The 22,649-nt window shown below is 40.6% G+C and overlaps 1 long non-coding RNA gene across 1 annotated transcript; it reads left to right on the forward strand.

Moving 5' to 3' along the window:
- Nucleotides 1-19,077: 19,077 nt before the first annotated feature.
- LOC133408394 (uncharacterized) lies at nt 19,078-22,584 on the forward strand. The gene is made up of 3 exons (XR_009769303.1): nt 19,078-19,309; nt 19,752-19,785; nt 19,920-22,584. It is a non-coding gene; the product is annotated as an uncharacterized LOC133408394 (long non-coding RNA).
- The last annotated feature ends 65 nt before the right edge of the window (nt 22,585-22,649 follow it).

Raw genomic sequence — 22,649 nt, forward strand, 5'->3', positions numbered from 1 at the left:
GTGATTAGTGCAATCATGTTGAGAAATCATCGATATCTCACTCTCTCAGAGGCTCTTATTGATCCTGGTGCTTTGCACACAATCTATGTGGAGAATGTGGACTTTCACTAACAGAATTTATTTGGTGAGGCCAATGTGAAGGGCAACAGTCTCGCTATTTCTGGGTTCACAACAACAGATTCACACATTATAAATACCTTAATAATGTTGTTGCACGGTGGACAAGTAGTTAGCACAGCCAACTCACAGTTCTGAGGTTGCGAGTTTGAATCCAGGCTCTGGCCTTCTTGTGATGAATTAGCATGTTATTCCCGACATCCCCGTGCATGCGTGTTTTTTTTTTTTTTTTTGCGGGTGCTCTGGCTTCCTTCCACATTAATTTAAGACTAAATCTAGGGGTAGGCAAATGTTTGTGCACAAGGGACACATTTGATTTATAAAATACACCAGGTCTTTAAGTTAAATGTATATACAATGTAGGGCAAAAGCAGGCTTTGTAATACTGGTTCAGAATTATGGTTTGGATAATTACATAAACCTCCCAACAGCTGATTGTAATTTCACAAAACAAAACAACAACACACACACCTCACTCACTACCAACCCTCCTAGTTACAATGAATATTTGAATAATGGCAACTACCGTATAGCTTAAACAAAACGCACAAATCGAAAATGTGAAACAACTGTATCATGGATATGGACAAATATGTAAAGTAGGTCATTTTAGTGCAATAATTAATTCTCACTATATATTTTTCCCCCAGTTATAATGAATTAACCAATTATTTACTTTACCACTGATTACCATTTTGACTGTGATTTAAAATAATTTATTTTCCTTTTTTTTCAGTATTTTTCAATTATTGTAATATTATTGTTATTGATGAACCAATTATTTAATGAATAAAATGTTCTAATGTAATTTTAAAATTGTATTATTTAAGATTTTTTTTTAATGAGATAAATTAATGATAAATACATGTAAATATGTTGAAGTTTATTTCAATAATAAAACAATAATTTTTTATTTCATAATTTATAAGTACATTACATTATTTGCACAAAGAGAATACATAATAAATGAATGGATGGATGTTGTTTTGTGAGAGAAAATGGAATTGCTTCACTGGTGTTGGTGACACTAAAGAGTTATGATGGAGGGCTGGGAGTTATAAACTGTTCCCCAAACATCTATTTCTGATCCAAAAACTGAGGTGGAGTTCCTGGAAGTACTTTACATAGAATCCAGAAGTACATGTTTATCAGTTCCACATTTCGTGTCACAGAGTTTGTGTGGGATCAGAGTTTTTGGGTATAAACACTAATCCACATTTTTTGATCAGTGTGCTTTCTCATCTTTGTATTCTAAATAGAAGGGAATGTGAGAAACCTTACACGTTTCACTCTCAGCAATAGGGGGTCTAAGGTCGAGCAGAGAAACACAACGCCATCCATAGTGTAGCAAACATGCTTTTCTTTAGCGAATTAGCATGCGTGGTATAGACATGGACACATTTCAAGTCGCACTGTTACAAGAGCTTGGCTATTGACATTTCAGCGAGACCCAAGAGTAAATAATTCAGGAGAAAGTTCAGCGGCATTACCAAGAAGCAAATAACTGCACAAAGGCAAACAAATACAAATGGACGGGTCATAACGTGCACTGCTAAATACAACAACATACACAACATTGGAGAATGAGGATACGGAACAATATTGCTGATTGTTTATAAAAAAAAAAAAAAAAAAAAAAAAAACAACGTGCAACTGCCGTGAGCAGTAGAGCTCCAGTTCCTGTCAGATGTCAGCAGCTCTTTCTATCTGTCATCCACCCATCCCACAAAGATTAATTATGAATAAAATAATAATCCATCCTCATTTTTAATGTAATTATCTACTGTATAATTAACTTAATTCTAATTAATGAATCCATACTTTTCAATAAACTATTTTTTAGAAAGTCAGATTTATATGTACATTGTTTATTTTACTTATTTGTAAATAAAATGTTATAGAACTCTTGATGTAAATTCTCCAGTGGGCCGTGTCGCCATACTTTGCCCACCACTGATCTGTATCAACAAAAGTATGAAGTGAAATATGAAAAGTAATTTTTTATTCATTATCATTAATAAATAAACTTTATTATGGTGTACAGTACTTATATTTTCAGCACCTATAAGTCATTAATTTTGTTCTGGTCTTCCTAAAACAAAGAGTTTGATCATCCTGAACTTCTCTTTCCAAGTTTGAAAAGAGCACCACTATTATTTAAATGTGTGGTGTTCAAGTCTTAACCTCATCATTCAAAGAGCAGGTCTTAAAATATAGACTGGAACATAATGAAGATGATGAGTGTTGGTATCAGTGAGACACACTTCATTCAGTCACCTGGCTCCATCCGTCCAATTGCAATCTACATGCTGCCACTCGATAACACATTAGTACAGCTTGTTGTTTGAATCAATGTGGGTGGAATATTACCAACAGGCAGGTTGATTGATTGAAGTTGTGACGTCTGTTGTGACCCATGCATGGTGAAAATAGGTCATATACATACAGTGGCTATAAAAAGTCTATGCCTGCTCAAATGTCAGGTTTTTGCGATATAAAAAAATTAGACCAAGGTCAATTATGCCGTATATTTTTTCACCATTAATTTGACCTTTAACTTGGCCAACTTTCGAGAGGGTAAGTAAAAATAAACAACAGAGAAAATTTGCACATCCTCGTATCACTAGGATGTAGCTGTATTCAGAATTAACCAATCATATTCAAACCCATATTCAATGGTCCACACACCTGCCACCATTTTAAGTGCGTCTCGTTACTCTAAATAAATTCCGGCTAGAAAATGTTTCAAACACGTACGGAAATGTGTTATTATGGTCCAATGAAGCCAAGATTGAACTTTTTGGCCGTAATTCCAAAAGGCATGATTGGTGCAAACACAACACAGGTCATTACCAAAACAACACCATACCTACAACAAAGAATGGTGGTGTCAGTATCAAGCTTTGGGGCTGTTTTTTTTCAGATGGATTTGATCATCTAGTAGAAAGCAAAGTCACAAAAAGCCAATGAGAAAATCTCAAATTGGGGGGGTGGGGGGTTCATCAGATGCACTTTAAACCGTGGCAAGTGAGTGTTGACTCCCATTTATCTTGAGTTTAAATGTGACACATCTCAGTTATAGTGGGTCTGCACACTTGGGAAACTTCAGTGTTTCAGTTGTTTATTTTTATTTGCCCTCTCAAAAAGAGTTTGGTTTTACAGTAGATTAATACTGTAATAAGTTTTAAAAATATTTATTTTCATCAGATTTTTTAATATCTCAAAACACAGGTTTTTTTTAGACTTTTTATATCCACTGTACATTTGCCGGTCATCATATCAGGTACATTTTCTAATTTGCAGTGGTATAGAAAGACATTGCTGCATTGACTTGTTTCTAATGTTTTGCATTAGAGCCACAAGTAAGCATATTTTATTTCGCTGTGGCATGATTCACAGCACAGATGAGGCTGTCAGCCTCGTAAGTTGTGTTTTTGGGTGCAGGACTATTGGGCACTGCATTGCTTTTCTGGTCAATCTCTGCACGTGATGACTGATGCACGTTTCTGCAGAGTTAAGTGTGTACAGAGAGCTGCATCACTCCAACCTCACTCACTCTCAGTCTGCCTCCATCCTATTTTATCTACTTTCCCTGTGCCCATTATATTGTAGACACTTCATTTCCCGCAGCAATTTACTGTCCTACTTTTTGTGCCTGTACATATGCATGCCTGTGAACTGTTTAAAGGACATTTATGGAAAATTATATTAAAGTGCGGTATTTAGCTTTTGTTTTACTTTGCCCTCATCCTTAAATGATCAAATTCGTTACTGCACAGGCGCCATACTAATTCTCTCTTAGAGGACTCTCATCATGAATACGGTCCTTCTAAATCATGCCGATACATTCACATCATCAATTCCTGCTTTTAAACATTCTCATCTTGTCCCTCCCACTCCGTCCTACCTGCGCCTCTTTCTCTCTCTCTTTCTCCTGCTCTTTCCTCTGCCACCCCTCATTTTGCTGCAGTGTGGAATTTTCCAAGCTGCAGTATTAGGGCTCATGGTGATGAAGAAAGGTGATGAGTATGGGAGAAGCTGGTAAGATGAATGGTGAAAAAAGAAAAGAAAAACAAACACATTTATGAATGGGCTCTCATCTTTCTCCTGATATGAAGTGGAAAAATACCAGCACATATTCAGGGAGTGGATGTAGAAAGACCCAGCTGCAAGCAAACTTCATATTTGTATTCAATCTTAACAAACAAATCATGCTTAATGTTTTTCAGTATGTCCATGAAGGATCAATTAATGTCCTCTAAATCACATATTTGTCACGCTACCACGAGGAGCTTTGTTTTCAACTGCTTTTTGTTAGTGAGCTTCCTAGCTCCTTCGTTACCACAACGGACCGATACAAAGTCTGCACCGATCCGCCTGCCGATCTCCCGTTCCATTCTTCCCCCACTCGTGAACAAGACCCCAAGATACTTGAACTCCTCCACTTAGGGCAGGAGCTCATCTTAGTGAGCAGGATTAAGCGAAAACATACATTACAGATTTTCTTTGCAGAGGGGTGGGTCAACAGTCAAGGATGAACTACTTAAACGTTGGTGCTGATCAATATAATATCCATCCATCAATCCATTTTCTGAGCCGCTCCTCCTCACTAGGGTCGCGGTCGTGCTGGAGCCTATCCCAGCTATCATCGGGCAGGAGGCAGGGTACACCCTGAACTGGTTGCCAGCAAATCGCAGGGCACATATAAACAAACAACCATTTGCACTCACATTGACACCTACGGGCAATTTAGAGTTGTCAATTAACCTACCATGCATGTTTTTGGGATGTGGGAGGAAATCGGAGTGCCCGGAGAAAACGGACGCAGGCACGGGGAGAACATGCAAACTCCACACAGCTGGGGTCGGGGATTGAACCCCGGTCCTCAGAACTGTGAGGCAGACGCTCTATCCAGTCGTCCACCGTGCCGCCATCAATGTAATAGTAATACGTAATATTTCACTTTTCTTCTGCTTTTGCAGTAACTAATGTGTGAATCGTAATGACAAAATTAAGGCACATGTAGAAAGAAGGGGCTTTTCCACGAAGACAATACAGTACAATTTTTTTGACCTTGGTAGAGGTCTAGTTTAAAATGTCTCCATTGAGCTTCTACAGAAGCAGTGATGCAGGCGTGGTCGGAAAGGTCGGCTGTATCTGATGCCCCAACTAAAAATATAGAGTATTATATTTTACCTGTAGTATGATGTTCTAAGAGGACGTGTGTTCATTATCTGTTGTAGGTTGAGAACTATATTGGTTGTGAAGCGGGAATAAGAATCTGCAATGTCTTCACAGAAAAAAAAAATTGTGCTGGGAAAGTGGAGGAGGCGAGTGGAAATGTGTTAATGACTATCTGTGAGTGTGACAACTGTGTGCCAATGGCCTTCTGTTGCAATGTGGTTACGGATGCAGTTGAGGTCCTTTAGGTGAGTATGTGACTGCATGGGTCAGGACTTTTGCTGCAGTCCACTGGTGACGACATGAGAATAATGACGTACAGTAAATGCTGATTGTAGAGGAGGCGAGTGTGGATTACAGCAGACGTTTCATCTTGCATCACCAGTGATGACAACTTTTAACCTGCTTCAGGAGATGGAAGAGAAGCTGCTGTCCCACAAATCAAACATGAGCCTGTTAGAAGAATTTAGTTGGATTTCATGCTAATTCACTGTATTTATCCATTCAACCATTTTCTACAGTGCTTACCATTCGGGTTGCAGGTGAGCTAAAGGGCATACCACTTTGAGATGACTTTGGGCAAGAGCTGGGGTAGGTCCTGGGGCAAAGCCATATATAGGAAAGTCTGGACAGTGACATGCGCGGGCACTATATAGTTACCCAGCTTGACATAGCGACACTTATGCAATACAACACAATTGAATATTTCCAAAATGTATTATTTGTAAGGGAGATTTTCCAGAGGAAACCCACATTACAGTGGTGCCTTGAGAGTTACATTTTTTCTAAGCCCATGTTCGTGACTCAAAACACTAGTATCTCAAATTCTCTTTCTGATTTAAGTGAATTGAAATGCCATAAATCTGTTCCAGCCTCACCCCCCCCAAAAAAAAAAATAAAAAAAATGTGTAATGTGTTTTTAACATGGAAAATAGCACCCTATAGCATTGTACTTTATATAAACATGAAGTCATGACATAATTAAATAGAATGTAAAGCAGATTTTGGCACATTTTTTGCTTCAATTCAATGTCCATCCTGCTGCTTCTGGTGTGGTCACCTGGCAAGACAATACAGATATATGTATGTCAGTACTGTACATGTAGCCGGTAAAAACGCCTCTGTGAGCAGCGGTAATATTAATATTATTATATTTTGCAGAGGGTAAACAATATACAGTACGCCTGTGAGTATTGTTATATTACCTGTCTACATGTGTTGCTACACCATTTGCGTTCAAATAGCTGTTGCTTAAAGGGTTATAACACCTTGACTATCGATGTTTTCTTGTGTCAAATACACGGGTAATTCTCTGTTTCATGTTTAGTTTGACAGTAAATTCATTTTTTTAGTTCGGTTTTCAGTTTCAGTCAAGAATTTTCATTTCGGTGCATCACTACTTTCTGACAGTGTCTTTCTGGGAAAGGATGCATCCGCACGCCTTGTCTGGGATGACTGGAACAGCCTACAGCCACACAACAAACCATTTTGCCAAAAATCCACTTACAGAAGTCCAAAACTGACCAAAGTTACTGTAGGCCTATACTATAAACATAGTGTCCATAAATCATGTGACATGGAGTTAACCAATGACAGAGCAGTGCTGTCACTATAAAGAGTGTCCAGAATTTGCTTTACACAGCTTGGTCGCCAGCCAATTGCAGGGCACATCCTGGATAGACATAACACACTTCACAACTACAATTTAGAGATTTTCATCGAACCTAACATGCATGTTTTTGGAATGTGGGAGAAAGCTGTAGCACCAGGAGAAAATGCACGCAAACACAAGGAGAACATGCAAACCCCACACAGCAAGGCCTCAGCCCAGATTTAACTGCACCAAAGACTAAATCATTTACGTAGTCTGTGTGAAGGATTCTTTAGGGTCTGTGCTCCTGGTAACACAAAACAAATTTCAGAACTTTTCATAAATTGTTTCATGCCGATAGTGATAACAGCCAGCATGACACCACACCACAAACACATTGTTAAGATGATGCCTAAAGCTTTTGACAAGCTTTTATAAGAAACTATGTTACATATTAATGTGGAAAGTGTGCTTTTGTGCAATTAACGTGTGTGTGTAAATCCGAGAAACCTTAGTCACTCATCACAATCTAATCCCCTCCCGTCATTTGCTGCTCTCGTTTGGTCACATTGTGGTGCCAAGAGAAACTAGACCCGGCAGGCCTTCGTGACAGAGGGGCTTTAATGGGAATCCTGAGGGGCTTGGGATCTGGGCCAGAGGGGGGAGCTGGCCGTTGCCAGTCATCTGTGCCTCTACTATGTGCACTGTGAAAGCAAAGTGAACCTCCAGAAGAATAACCAATCCTCGTTTGGTAATCAGCTCCCAAGCAATTTAAGTGTACAGTTCAACATGTTCACATGAGAGCTTTGTAGCAAAAAAACCAAAGCATTTTCTATATAGCTTATCCTTGTCATGGTCATGGCAGGGTGCTGGAGCCTATCCCATTTGACTCAGGGCAAAAGCTGGACAACACCATGGACTGTGCCAGTCTATCACAGTGATTATGAAGAGTGCATGAGTGGGAATTGATCTCACACCAGCTGTACAAAAGTCAGCAATGGTACTTGGACCACTATACTAAGCATTATGATCATAAATGGTCATAGTGGAGTGACACTGCCTATACACTACACTATTGACATGCTCAAGTGTAAAATCCTGCAGAAAGGCAAATAAAATATGGCCCACACGTTATATTGATGTGAAATTGTTATATTTGCCACAACTTAAAAACAATTCAGGTGTTTGCCCTGCCCCCCACCCCCAAATTGTCTTATTTGCTTCATGGCAACACAGAAAGCACACCACATTTATCTGCTGTTGCCTTTTACACTGAACCCAACAGATTAAAGTTATTGTTAAAGATATCGACACAAATGTGTGTGCTACACAGTGACACGGCATCCCGCAATTCTTGTCAGACAGAAACGATTGCTTCCAACACAACAGGATGGGAGAGGTGAGTGCCAAATGTTCTTCACAAGCAAGCCACAATATTAGGGCATTCATTCATGCAGGCATCGTACCACTTCTGTTTTACGGCAGGTTATACAGCACTGTGACATGGAAAAATTGTGGCTTTTAGAGACAGTGTACAAGGGGCTATGGAGGTATGGCTTGTTTGAGCAGGGTCAGTCAGATTTACGTTACATGGGAGAAGTGACCCAGTTGCATTTGTATTCTCTCATGTGGCCTAGTTAAGCAGTGTTTTACCTGAATGAGTTGGGTGAATGAAATTTCATGAACTAGTTAATATTTGGGGCGAACGTGAACTGAACTGATTCATTTCTGCCTGATGAACTTTATCGAGAACACGTTTTTTCTTGCGTCGGAATGGTTTTCGAACGAAAGTAAATTTTCATTCAAGGGTACCAGGTTTTGTTAGGGACTTCCAGGACAAAACCCGTCTGAACACTATATATGATTCTTCATATGTCGTGGGATAAACGCTGTATTTGGCAACCGATTCAGTGCGGCCGCCATTCATGTTTACATGTGCGAGGTGGATTCAGGGACACTCCATGTGTTCTTTGGCACATAATTGTAAAAATTGATTACTAGGAAAATTATTTGTACCAGAATGCTTTAGTTAAATTACTGTACGATCTCACTCATAATATGGAATTTATTTTGTTTTGCAATGTAAGACTAGATAAGACATTTAAAACATTTTGTTGATTTAGTCAGCCAGAGCTGCAAGGAATGCAAGCTATCCATGTCCTTTCACCAACGTTCCTGTCATACCTGTGTTGCGTGTTTTTGTTTGCACGTTAAGGACAAAAGTCCTGTTTTTGTTTTAATTCATCAGTTAAAAAAAGAACATTCAAGCGAAATGTTCTTCCTCATGTTTTTGAGATTGCAGCCTGAAAGCTGCAGCTGGCTAATAGTGTGGACTGAATGGGTGGCAACAATGGGAAAATTAAATGCCAGTATTTTGAAGATAATAACCCATCAGTAACTTATTGGGAAAACAACCAAACAAACTATGAACTAATTAGTTTGTGGACCGGTGAACTTAGTTCAAAATTTTGAATTATGAACTATGAATTGAACTAGTTCATTTTTGGAACAGTGAACTGAATTTTGAACTAGTTCCCACAGAAAATGAACTTTCCCAACACTGCCAGTTAGCAGAGATGGGAGTAAGTCCCGAATGACCCCCCAAAATGTTTCTTAAAAACAAAAGGCAAACTGTCTCAATTAAAATGCAGATTTCCAACTCCAAACGAGAGGTGACTTGTCAAGTTATGTAGTTCAAGTCAAAGTCAAGTCAAGTCTATCAGCTACCAAGTCTAAAGTCAAGTCTTTCTGAAGTATTTGCCAAGCATAAAAATGGCCACTTGAGTCGACTCGAGTCAAGTCAATTGACTCGAGTCAAGTCAATTGACTCGAGTCAAGTCAATTGACTCGAGTCAAGTCAATTGACTCGAGTGCCAGAATTACAGTAAATGCACACACCTCACATTCGAATCAAGGCTTAATCACACACAAACGCACATCAAGAAAAACCCAAAAATTTTTTGTCAATAGACAAATAAATAAACAGTCCAAAAACCAGGTATTGCACAAACTGAATCATAGTTTGGTTCTGGGAGATACGCAGTGTAGCTTTGGACACAATGCTCTTTTGCATTTTCATTATCATTTTGGGTTTGAATATTTTTCAAGATGGTTAGAAGTACATGATGAGGATCTTCTATAAAAGTCACAAATATTCACATGATAACACTATCGTCCAATAGATAATGTACACATCCTTCATTTTTCACCTTACGTTTTAACACCATACCAAGGGAGCGTGTGATCTCTTCTAACCAACTGTGTGGGAATGCGTTTGAACCTCGCCTATGCTCTGTGGTTTCAGCCTGTCTGACTCAATTTGTCCATTGAAATAATCCTGGAGTTGCGTAACCTTGACCTTTCTGCTCACCACGATGACAAGCGGCGGTAAATCCCAGAGATCAAGAAAGGGATCAGACAAAAGGAGGACAGAGAGAACAATCCATAGATGGGATAAAACAGAACAGATTGTGGGTGTAACACTGCTGGGCTGGCTGGCAGAAGAGGACATCAGGCCCTCGTCTCTGAGAACACAGACTCTCTGAGAACGCTGAAGCGGCAGACGGAGGTCTTGCCAGTAAAAGAGAGGTTTACTCTGTGAAAAGTAATTTCAGCACATGTTCAATTGGTTTGTGCTGTCGGGGATCGGAAGGAAGCCTGTGAAGTGAAAATCTGTGATATGAGATAATACAAAGTGGCAGTTGAAACAATGGAAGCTTCGAAATCTCTACTCCACATCCTCAATTTTATTAGGGAAGTCTTGTAGAAAAAAAAATTAAAGGTCTTGGAACTGGGACATCCCGTCCCTGTAAGGATGAGGTGAACCATTTAAAAAAGAGGTCGAATAGTCTCAACAGAGGAACCCATAATATTTTCTTGAGTCATTTGGGACGCAATGAAGAAGCAACCTACTGAGACTTTGCTAAAAACAGATGAGTCTTAGCAGGACATGGAAATAAAGAAATTAGAGCCCAAGCCAAGGTTTAAGAGGCTACATTTTCTCTTAATACGAACACGTTTAAATATAGCCAGACAGGAAGGGGAGAGGGCTGAGACTGAAAGTTAGCAATCACTTCTTGCCAAACATGGCCTGCTATAATTCCCAACAACTGCCGACAAAAACAACATCTAAAATGTCCCTTGTGAACATGTAAGCACCGATGGATCATAATACCAGACTTGTTGCTCATTATAATACTTGAGGTAAAAGGTTTGCTAAGCATAAACAAAGTTAAGTTGAGCTGAGTTGAAGGCTATATTCATCCGAATATCAGAAGGATTAAGGTTGGCAACATCCATGCCCTTCATGCCTCAACCCCCCTCCTGCATTCACACCTCTGAGTCACCTATATCAGTGTTCCCCAACATTTTTTGCACCACAGACTGGTTTAGCGTAGGCATTTTTCTCACGGACTGTCTGTCAAGGTGATGCATATACTCTATACGTGTGTGTGTGTGTGTGTGAGAACAACCCAAGTAATCCATACATACAAAGAAAGTACAACAAATAAGATCAGAAATTAAATTGTGAGTAATACTGTGAAATGACACAGGGAAAAAGTATTGAACACATGAAGAAAGGAGGTACAAAAAGGCATGGAAAGCCAAGACAACACTTAAAATTTATCAATAATCAAACAGTAACCCAGCCTCTTGTCAGTGCAAATTAATATCAGCTGGTTCAGTGCAGTCTGCTCCGTAATTTTGTCTTCGTTACTGTCACTGCAGAAAAGCCCGCTTCACAAAGATAGGATTTTGGAAATGGGAGCAGGGTATTCAGTTGATCTCTTTTTCTTTCAAAAAACTCCAACGGCTTATCTTTTAGTCCAGGGTGCTTGGTCTCGTGTCGTTGGCTAGCTTGTCGCCACATATAGTATTATGCAGAGCAGGCTTGGTGTGTGAGAGTTACTTGTTGAGATAAATCCGTATTTTAAGTAGGACTCCTGATATTTTCTATTAAAATAAGCTTTCTTTTTCTTTGAGGCCGTGCTCTCTTCTTCTGGGTCCTCAGGTTGCCTTTTCCCTTTTGAAAAGAAGCTGTCCAAAGACATTTGTTTTTTACTCATTTTCGCTAGTTTGTGGCCTTATTTTTAGTAACATATCACATGACTGACGTGCAGTCTAGTGTTGTTTCGTTCGCGAATGTTTTGTTCAAAACAACAAATCTTTTCAGTGAACGTAATGAACTGAATCATTTTATAAAATGATTGGTTCTTGGAGCTTGGCCGCCGTTAGCAAGTCGGCTGGGGGCGGAAACAGAAGCGTTCTGTGCAGTCTTGCATGTCAATTGAGACGCACAGCTGTTGCGGCGGAGAAGATCCGGTCAATTTTCAAAATATAAAACATTTGACACGTGAAACGCAATTCAACGGAAATTATATAAATTGGTTATTCTTTCTATGCGGCCCGGTAACAAATGCCGGTACCGGTCCCTGGACCGAGGGTTGGGGACCACTGACCTATATGACGTGGTGTATGTGCTGGGGCGGCACTGTTGCCAACTGGTTAGCACATCCGCCTCAGAGTTCTGAGGACCCGGGTTAAAATCTGGCCTCGCCTGTGTGGAGTTTGCATGTTCTCCCTGTGCCTGTGTGGGTTTTCTCTGGGTACTCCGGTTTACTCCCACATCCCGAAAACATGCACGGTAGGTTAATTGAAGACTCTAAATTGTCCGTAGGTATGAATGGTTGTTTGTTTATATGTGCCCTAGCTGATAGGCTCCAGCATACCCACGACCCTAGTGAGGATAAGCGGTGTAGAAAATGGATGGATGGATTTGTTGGTGTGAAAGCCTGGTTTGCTGCATTCCCCTTGCAGTGAAAACACAGCAAGTGTGACCTAGGACATGTAAAAGGTCCTCCCATAATCCACTGCCGTCCTTTTATGAAAGCGCATGCTCTTTTGCAATCTGCATTCATGCTTACGTAATGCATTGCTGCTCAATGACTGTTTTGTGTGCCATACTTTTCCTCGAGCTGTTGTTTGTTGTGAACAAGAGTCCCTTATCCTTGTCCAGAGGGGGACCGACGATGCAAAACGCAGGCCACAGCCACAGATTATGAATCTAATAGTGCACAGATTTGCTCTGTTGTTCTCAGTTCATTGAGCGGTACGATGTATGCGTATGCTAATACAATTTTGTGGTGATCTGATTAGATTAAATTGGCCCTGGAAGTGCATTGCTGCTTCTTGCCAGAAGGACACCAAAATAACTATAATAGCAAGCAGGAAAGGTCTAAAAGCATACCTGTCTGACTCAAAACAAAACATGACATACAGAGTGATAGTGTTCCACTCCAGTCCTATAGATGGCAGTAATATGGTGGGCGCCACCTGCCACACAGTGTTTTTCTTCACAGCTCAATCTGCTGGATCTGGCAGACCACTAGCTCCCCTGGCAGCGTACTGTAACGGCAATGCACCAATGTTGAGACACATGGGTATGGCTGTTGTTTTAGCCTTTCGCCTCCACACAAACTGTGTTTGGAGTCACTGAAATTTGAACTGAAAAAAGTCACAAGGGAGACTTCTTTTCAGTCATTTTTTTTCAGTTTCCAGTGTTTGCCTGATGAGGAAATCTATGATTTTCTTGGCTTGTCTCCTTGATGTCACAACTAGATACTGTTTTTATTTTCATTATCATCATTATTATTGAAAAGCAGATGATGTCCCAGCTGACTGTGCAAAAGGCAAACTGCCCCTGGACTGGTTGCCTAGTCAATCACAAGGCATCATACACAAATTAGGCGAGAATGAATCTCATGGACCACTACACTATATTTGCCTAACTGAATTTATTTTTTTCCTAAACACACGTGCCACCCTCTATACAGTTTTATGGAAATCATATCTTACTTGGTGGAGGTAAACATTATTTTTTTGCACATAGCAGGTGTGAGCCCACCAATTTCAGACTGACCACCACTTGTATCCCCATCAACCTAAAGCTATCCCTAGTCTCTCTTGCAAAGTCATTCGTCAGATATCCTGTCACTGCCAAAGTCAACACTGTACTCATCCCTAGGAAAACGTGTGTGTGTGTGTGCGTGTGCGTATGTGTGGCATGCATGAACAGGTCTTTCTCAGACGTTTATCTCTTGTGGCAAGCGAGCGAGTCAGCAGACTTTAGCTGACCTGGAACCCCTGCGAGCATCACCTCCAAGGGTGAAAGGAAGCCAAGGCAAAGGGTCATCGACACTGTTGACGTCCTGAACGGGAACATTTGGCTTACATAAGTTTCAGTCAAACCGATCTAATGCCGGCAAATCAACTGGTATTTTCTCGGCTTCACAAATGAGACATGATGATGTATCTCTAAAGGAAAAGCTGTAAAACAGACATAATCACTTGGAAACGTACCACCTGATCTTGTGGGATCAAGTCAAACTGAGTTACTTCAAATGTTGTATATAGCAGATAGTATACACTACAATCATATAAAGATGAAATGATGCTAGATGCTTGCAATACCAATACAATACCTTTAAACCAGCCAACATGCCTCACTTTACTATTGTATTGTATATGTATCTAGAAGAGGAATCCATTCAGTTCTGTGCTGCATTTGAATGTAGTATTCTGAATTTATTTATTATTAAAATTATCAGGTTACTGATGGTACAGCGGTTTACTTGCTGGGCTTACATACAGGCAGTGTGGGTTCAATTCCCACTGAATGACAGTAGGAATGTACTTTAAGTGTGAACGGTTGTCTCTACATGTGCCCTGTGTTAGGCGACCAGTCCAAGGTATTTTACCCAGTCAGCTAGGATAGGCTCCAGCTAACCCAGAACCCAAAACAGCCTGAGAAGTACTGAAAATTAATGAATATATAAAACAGGTGAATGTCCAGTTTATATTGTGTTGTCATGAGAATTCAATAGGAAATCACACAAAAATGTAAGCACTAGATTATGTTCGAAATGTACTTTCACTGCACACACACAAAACTGGATTATATTTCACCACAAAAAGGCTTTATGTACTTTTAAAATTTTACATTTGTACTTTATCCACCCTTGTTTACCGTTTTTTAAAAATCATTTAGTGTATGTTTTGCATCATGCTAACCCGACAAATTGCAGTTTAATAGCAGTGACATTCTTTGGCGGAGAATATTGGCGCTTAATTGTTGTTGTGTGCACATGTGAATGCTGCCCGTCGAGGAGCTTCGCCCCAACATTCAGCTGGCCATCCTCCGCCCTGTTAAGAATGCATCCTGGAGGAGTTGGAGTGGGACGATAGTCAGCGCTCAATTGATGTAAAGTGACGCAAAAAAAGGCGACTAAATGGGACAGGGTATTTGAACCATTCCTTCCGTAGGCTACGTGTGTTACTTGCCAACAGACAAAATCGCGGCTGTTATTAAACTGTTGTTTGTTTACATTCAAACTTCAGCCCCTACAACGCGAGTGACGTCATGCACGCTGTGATCGCAAGATTCCAATTTCAGCATCCCCACACTCTCATACTGGTCAGCAGAGACTTAAATCATGTTCCCCTCTCATTGACCCAAGATTTCACACATCGTAGACTTTGCAAGTGTGCAAGAAAAAGAAATAAAACTCTGGACCTCCTCCATGCAAAATGCTAATCTGAAGGGGGGTCTTGTTTTTTATTTATTTATTTTCAGTCTTATGTACAGCACCTTGTTTTTTAAGTGCTATATAAATAAAGTTGAGTTTCAATCTAGTATATATGTATATATATATATATATATATAGTGGTTTGTGTATATGAAATGGACCCACAAAGGTTTTTAAAATAACTGCTGTAACTTTTGGAGTGAAGTCCTATTTAATTGTAATGGAAATAAGATCAATATACAGCTCTATTGGTGTGCATTTCTCTTTGTGTCTCTCAGTGAGCTCAAAGCAATGCACATGGCCTGTTTTTGAGGCCCTGAAGAGAAAAAGCGACGTTAGAATCGTAAAAGGATCTCCCCCAGCGACCTCGTCTGACTCACGTACAGAAGACGAGAGGACCTCGAGCGGCCTCAGCATCCCAATGAGGCCTCTTGGCACAGGATAGCCGAGACGAGGGGTCCTGCCCACATCTCTAAAGAAGAAGCACAGAATCAAACAAAAGTAAAGGGACTGATAAAATAGCCCTCCTGTTATCCATCCATCCATTCATTTTCCATACCACTTATCCTCATTAGGGTCGCGGCCGAGCTGGAGCCTATCCCAGCTGACGCTGGGCAAGAGGTGGGGTACACCCTGAACTGGTCGCCAGCCTATCGTAGGGCACATATAAACAAACAACCATTCACACATTTACACCTATGGGCAATTTTTTAAGTATTCAATTAAACCGACGACCATGCAAGTTTTGGGAATGTGGGAGGAAACTGGACTACCTGGAGAAAACCCACGCAGGCAGGGGGAGAGCATGCAAACTCCACACAGGTGAGGCCGGATTTGAACCTGGGTCCTCAGAACTGTGAGGCAGATGTGCTAAACAGTCGTTCACCATGCCGCCCCCTCCTGTTATCTTGGGGGTCAAATATCTATCCATTTTCTGTACCGCTTCTCCTCACGAGGATCGCGAGCGTGCTGGAGCCTATCCCAGCTATCTCCGGGCGAGAGGCAGGGTAGACCCTGAACTGGTTGCCAGCCAATTGTAGGGCAGTCAAATATCTAAAAATGTAAATTTTTCTTTTCATCAAATATTTTGAAAAACTTAAATTTGCAAACACTCCTGCTCGCCCATACTGTACATGGAATATGGCAAGGACTCAAGGGACTAGAAGGGGGGAATTAGTTTCTTATTTATGCAGTCATATGATATGCAATCCAATGAAAAACAGAAAACAAACACTCCTCACCCTTTAAAACATTTCTCAATCTTCGCTTTCTTATATTTTTATTTATTTATTTAGTCTGTTTTTGATGACACATTGACCCATGAACAATTTTTAAGATACCAAAAACAAACCTGACAGGAGGGTTAAAAATATACTATATATGTTGGGGGATACAATAATAATGATATAATTCATAATATTGAGACATACCTCTTAATCAATTAATCAGTTAGGAGTCTGTTAAGATAAAGTAATCCTTTATTGATCCCCAGGGGAATCCCAAGTGTTACAGCAGTAACAGGGTAAAGCAGCACACAGCAGCTCATTTGAACAAAAACTAAAAAAGAATAAAGTTCCCCCAAATCTTAATTCTTCATCAAGACATTTTGGGCAATTGTATGGTAACGTTTTGACCAAAGGCCCATAAATGTGTGCTTAGATGAATTTGGTGTGAAAGAACCTGAGAGCCCTGATCTCAGAAATGTTGTGGTGAATAGACAAAAATTTCCACAAAGATATGCCAACATTTAAAAACAATTGTTATCAGAAGAGTTATACAGTACAGTACTCTGACTTCAAAGGAGGGACAAACTGTCTTCCATTTTCACTTCCTGTTGGTGTACAGTAATGGCCAGGTGTCTTAATGCTAATGCTTGTAGCTGAATGAGCCCTCATCTTGTAAACACTAATACACAGAAAGACATCAAGCATGCACACCTGATGTCCCCCGCTCAGACTACGTGCAGGACGCAGGTGTTAACCGAATGACACCTTTGATTGTCAATATGTAAAGACTGGACCATGTAATTTTGTTATGTGTTTTCCTTGGTGGAACTAAATTGCCCGTAGGTGTGAATCTGAGTGCGAATGGTTGTTTCTTTATCTGTGCCCTGCGATTGGCTGGCGACCATTTCAGGGTGTACCCCGCCTTTCGCCCAAAGATAGCTGGGATAGGCTCCAGCTCGCCCGCGACCCTAGTGAGGATAAGTGGTACGGTAAATGGATGGATGGAACTGCAGGCCCACACAGGTACAAAAGGAGCGCGTCTACATATCACCTTGGCAGCCAGCACTCATTCAAGGTTCATTCCCAGGCTATATTAAGACTTAAAGATGCACTGGTCAATGACATTCTTAGCCTAATAAAGAAGGCCTAGTACTTTCGGTCATGCTCTGGATCACATTACGCTGCGGTCTATCAGCAACTGGAGCGAGGCAAGACATGACGTGTGGTCATACAAGCGGCGTAGAGATAGTCTTAGTCAGTTCTGATTACAAACCTGGAAGAGAAGCTATTGATTTACTAGATACTGTAATCACTTTAGACAAACATAACCAAAGATTAAACTGCTATATGTCTTTGTTTAGTGGATCCTTCGGTCGATTTGCTGAAAAAGTAAAATTATCCAAAAATACACTTCAAACGAAAACTATTGCCCTTTACCACATATACTTTATTGCTGCACTGAGGGCTGATATTGATTTTTTTCCCCATTTTGTGGTCTGTTGCGTAATGGACTGTGGCTGGAGGCCACAGACAAGGGCTACCAAAGTTGTTGACAATGACAGTACAGCGTCATAATGAGAGATGCGTCTAAATTCGGTTTCCCCAATTTGAGAAGAGTAAAAAACATTAGGAACAGCTCTCAGTGTGATAAGACTACAGTTGCACATCACTGCAAACTACATCAATAACAAGCGAGCATATTCTGTCAAAACTGAACACAAAGGCCTGATTCTCAGATGCTTCTTGAAGATTATCCTGAGCGATTATCCTATGGTGTGGCGTGTGTTTTAAGAGACATATTTCCTCTTGGATGTGCTTGGAAAAAACCTGTTTAATAACTACAATCACAAATCCCTAAGTGTGAGGTCAGTACCAAGTTGGGCCAAGCCAGGGCTCCGTGATTGTGACGAGAAATGTAACGATAGCCAATTTAGAAGCAACCGGAAGCACATGCTGTTGCCGTACTGATCAGAATCAGAATCATCTTTATTTGTCAAGTAAAAACACACAAGGAATTTGTCTCCGGTAGTTGGAGCCGCTCGAGTACGACAACAGACATTTGAGACATAAAGACATTGACAAAAAACAGTCACTGCGTAATAAAGGGTTAATAGTTATCTGGTAATACCGGTACATTTATTTATATTTATATATATATATATATATATATATATATATATATAGAGAGAGAGAGAGAGAGAGAGAGAGAGAGAGAGAGAGAGAGAGAGAGAGAGAGAGAGAGAGAGAGAGAGAGAGAGAGAGAGAGAGAGAGAGAGAGAGAGAGAGAGAGAGAGAGAGAGAGAGAGAGAGAGAGAGAGAGGGGAGGAACTCTTTGTGTTGAGGAGGAAATCTTTGTGTTGACTGGCCATCCGCACACCGAGCGACGCGGCCGAAAGCAACTGAAGTGAACCATTGTGAAAAAACCCTGAGCATCATTGACCCTCGCACAAACTGCGACCCCTGGTGTTCTTATCGAAAAAACGTTTTCAGGCAAAACATTTACTGTACTGTTATTATATATATTTTTTTTTTAACCGCAAACATCATGGCACCATTGTCAAGACAGAAGTGGACTGCCCTGGTCGCTGTGCTATATAACGAGGAAACAGGTGAGAAATAAAAGGAAAGAGTGTTAATATTTCAGAGGCTGTTTGTTCCATTCATTGAATGTACTTTTTCCATGATAGAGACTCACTTTTTCATCCACAAGTATATATGAAATTATATGTATATAGGTCATAAGTAAGTACTGTTGTAAAACACAATATACAATATATACTGTAGCTATCCTTTATTGGTAGGGCTTGGCAATGGCTGCAGCTGGCTGAATCTTGAAAAATTGACCACTCATGAAAATTACTTGCCAAACCCCCTCACACTGCATGCCAGTTGAGTCAGTTTCGTCCTGTTTAGTGTGCTAATGTGTCTCACAAGTCATTCACCGCCGTAAAAATGACAAAGAGAAGACCACATAAGCTAACAGTTAGCCTAGCTTCATCTATTTTTTTTCTCCTACTACTATTCTTTATTCTTCTGTGTATTTTCTGGCAGTCTAGATGCCCTGCCGCCATGCTGACTCTCACAGGTCAGTTTGGTACCACGACAGATATGTGGTTTGGGAGAGGAGACTGACGATTGTCAGTGGACGTAGTCTCATAGAAGTGATCGCTGACTAAAGCTGAAGGGTAAGCCTTGTTCCTCTTTCTCTTTCCTGCGCAGGCTCTACACTCACGTGAGACGTTGGGGCCAGTGCGAAAGTGGGTTGGTGAGAGGAAATATGCGAGAGAGCGGGCCTCAAAAGCAGCACGTGCCACACAAATAATAATCTTAAATTTACATTCGGCCACACGAACTTCTGAAAAGAGGAAGCAAACTTGGGAGGGGTCTAAAGAAACACAGGAAGTGTGAATATTGTACATGTGCGTACTGCAAAACAAACTACTGATTGTGTCCTCTGTCCCTTGCTGACATACAAACTTAACTGCAGAGAGAAGAAACAGCTGAGTGAAAGACAAAGACAACGTGTCTTTTGCATGGCGAGGCTTTATCAGGAGGAAAGAACAGGTGCTATTAATGACATCAAATGTTGGGGCCCCAAATATTGCAGGCTGGTATTTGGCCAACTCCCAAAGATGCCAGAATGGAACATTGCGGCAGTGAGAAATGATTGCCAATCGGCAGGGTGAGGTGATTATTTATCTGTCACAGATGAACAAGTGACATGGACATTGTGTTCATGGTGTGACATTACAATGTTGCTCGAATTTCCAGTTGGGACGGTGTCTATTATACGCAGCCTACCCCTGAAGATATGAGGCCGGCAGGGTCATATGGGTCGCTGGTTTATTGCAGAGCCGCCGTATTAACTCAATGGCTACAACATTAGGTATACCTCCACAATTCAATGAGATCCAATGCAACAGTTGTATCAAAACTTTTACAAAGATAACGATGCTTGTGGTGTTACTTGACAAAATTGTTGATACAGTCTTGGATCTCATTGGATTGTACAGTTGTACCTAATGAAGTGGTCTGTAAGTGTAAAGATGGACAACCATTCACATTTACAGCTATAAAGTGTACCACTTCAGTAGTGTAAACAGAAATCTACCCATTTTCTGAACCACTTATCCTCACTAGGGTCTCAGATGAGTTAGAGCCTATCCCAGCTGACTTTGAGCAAGAGGTGGGGTACACCCTGAACTGGTCGCTAGCCAATCACAGGTCTTAAGCATCTTGAGTGTAATAATATCCTAAATCAGTATTTTTAGGGGGGGGTGTAAATGAAAAGGACCAACTATACATTTGACCTTGTTGCTTACAATCATTCAAAATGAATACTCTTGACAAACAAAAAAAGAAATCATAGAAATAATTCCCGAAAGAAGACTGCTTTGGAGCCCGAAAATGAAGAGATGTCACGGATGATGCCAGACATTCTGTGATAACTGCTTTGCAATAACAAATCATAGCCAGAACCTTATCTACTGCATATACAAAATTGATAAGAAGATGATAATCATAATCATAATGATAAGAAACTGCTTGGAAGCGAATGGACACGCCGATGTTTTTGTAACCCCCGATGATTCCACAGAACATCAGTATTGAAGGCGTGGACAGAGCCACAGTCAATGTGGAAATAAGTTATTAACAACATCACAACACACAGAATCTGAGACCCATCCTTTCCATATTTCCCATGATAGTATCGATACAAACTGTATTCTAAAAACATGTTTTGATAAACGTCTTCTTGAGGCTACTTGGCAAACACGGATATAAACATAAAATAAACATTTCACGTGTCATGTTCGGGGTGCAATGGGTTCAGTCTGCTTTGAGAAAGGTGTGTGTATAAATAAACAAAGGAGTGGCATCTTTACTGGCGGACCTTCACGAAAAAAGGGGAAGTGAGAGAAGCTAGAGGCAAAGGTGAAGAGGTGGCAAGATTAGTTAGTTTATAGAATACTGTACTTGTGTTACACGAGGCAGGTGGCGACAAGAGCAAGGAGAAGGCCACTCAACACAAATTCAGAAGTCAAGAAGTTTGGTTTCTTTAGTAAGGTTTTTTTTTATGGTTAATGACTTCACCTCTTGCTACAATGATATTACAGGAGTTACATCTGACACAATCCAATTAGATCCAATAAAAGACCTGCATAAGACCTAAGTACGGCTATGACCTAAAATTCCTATCACAGTATAAATTGAATCCCGAAATAACACAAAACTCATTACGCCCCGTGTTAAAACGCCGCCCAGTGACACACTTGGGAGTCCGGCATGAGTCACCCCGTCCACCACTGTATAAGAACTTGAGCTGCCCATTGACGTAGTTGCATGATTGGTCGGCAGTCACATTATGTCCCCACCAATGAGTGTAAATTGGCTTGTGTACTTATTTTACAATTAGAGTCCACAATAACATTTTGAAAGTGAGCCTCCTAATGTGATTTATTTTTTATTTTTTTTGTAAGCTACCATTTTTCATAATGCATGTACACACTGCTATCTACAATAGTGCTACTTGATTGACAGTTAGCAGTTGAGGGGGGCGTGGTTTCAGCACATTCAGCGGCCACGTTTGAGAGCGGAGAAAATGGCTTGATTTTTTTCCCCCATTTTGAAGCCTCATTTTATACAACTGCTGATTTTTTTTATATTTTATATTCGGCACGGTTGTTAACAACAAACTTCTCTGGGGTGTGTGAAATTTCCATCCATCCATCCATTTTCTGTACCACTTTATCCTCACATGGGTCGCGGGCGTGCTGGAGCCTATCCCAGCTATCTTCGGGCGAGAGGCGGGGTACACCCTGAACTCCGGGCACTCCGGTTTCCTCCCATATCCCAAAAACATGCATTAATTGGAGACTCTAAATTGCCCGTAGGCATGACTGTGAGTGCGAATGGTTGTCTGTTTGTATGTGCCCTGCGATTGGCTGG

The sequence above is a fragment of the Phycodurus eques genome, chromosome 10 (genome assembly GCF_024500275.1).
Source record: "Phycodurus eques isolate BA_2022a chromosome 10, UOR_Pequ_1.1, whole genome shotgun sequence".
In the NCBI taxonomy this organism is placed as follows: domain Eukaryota; kingdom Metazoa; phylum Chordata; class Actinopteri; order Syngnathiformes; family Syngnathidae; genus Phycodurus; species Phycodurus eques.